This window comes from Sinocyclocheilus anshuiensis, unplaced genomic scaffold (genome assembly GCF_001515605.1).
Source record: "Sinocyclocheilus anshuiensis isolate Anshui unplaced genomic scaffold, SAMN03320099.WGS_v1.1 scaffold613, whole genome shotgun sequence".
Taxonomy (NCBI): Eukaryota; Metazoa; Chordata; class Actinopteri; order Cypriniformes; family Cyprinidae; genus Sinocyclocheilus; species Sinocyclocheilus anshuiensis.
The window spans coordinates 812,855-814,012 of NW_015536487.1; positions in this window are offsets into that span (position 1 = coordinate 812,855).

A 1,158-nucleotide genomic window follows, 5' to 3' on the forward strand; every position below is an offset into this window, starting at 1 on the left:
TGATGTGCCCACTGAAATCTCTATCACAGGCAGCACAGATCTCGGCACATTAGGTTGACTCTAAAAATGCAGCATAAACAAAGTTATAACATCAAGGCTCAGACACGCGCACACACGCTTCATTTGACAGGTTCACACAGTCTGAACATTACACACCACATTAGCACTCCGGCACCTCGTTACCACACAGTCTTTTTGCAAAGGAAGTTAGGATTCCCTCCATCTGTTGCAAGTGTAGGTGTTTATGATGTCAGTTAATGTTGCAAATAATAGCAAAGCTGAGCTTTGAAGAACCAAGCAACGGGATCTTTGACCTCTTACTTACAACACCGATAAAAGACGAAGCATGGCTTCAGAAAATCTTTTTGCTATGTTTTTTTGGTTTGATACAACAATAACCTCCCTTTATTAAAAGCCGGAAAGGTATAAGACAGCGGTTGATCAATGTGTTTTCGAAATAATATAAAAGACCTTGAGTTTATTTCAACCTGAGGTGTTTGTTGGATAAAGATTATCGTAAAGGGTTCGTCAACCTGCCACAGCCTCTTTACATTTCAATGTTTAAAACATACACAACAGGATGTGCACATATAAGAAAGCATATGCACTAAAAAGAGAGGACTTTCATCTCCAGACCATTGAAAGGCCCTTGGAAAAAAAGAAAAGAGATGGAAAGAGAGGAAACAGGGTTAAGCTTTGAAGTTGTGTGCAGCACTCTTGGTATTTCAGGATCAATTTATCTGTGATTTCATTTCATTTGTGTTACTCCCTCTTTCCTCTGCATTAGGAGAACAACATCATTTGCTTTGATGTCTGAGGCAGAAATATCATGGTTCTGCAGTGAAGATGTAAAGAATCTCTGGACTGGCACAAAAATGTAAATTATGTCCAGACTGGCTCAAAGTGGACGGTGGGGCAAGTTAAAGTTTAAAACAAAGTGCTTATGGAAACACAGGTTATGAATTATGATCTATTTGTTCGATTTGTGTGCTCCAAACAACAAAAAAGCAGACACGATCATGACCTTAAAGGGATACTTCACTCAAGAATGAAAATTCTGGCATCATTTACAGTATGCACCCTCATGTCATTCCAAACAAGTATGACTTTCTTCTTCTTCTAATTTTGGTCTATACAAAAAAAAAAAAAAAAAAAAAA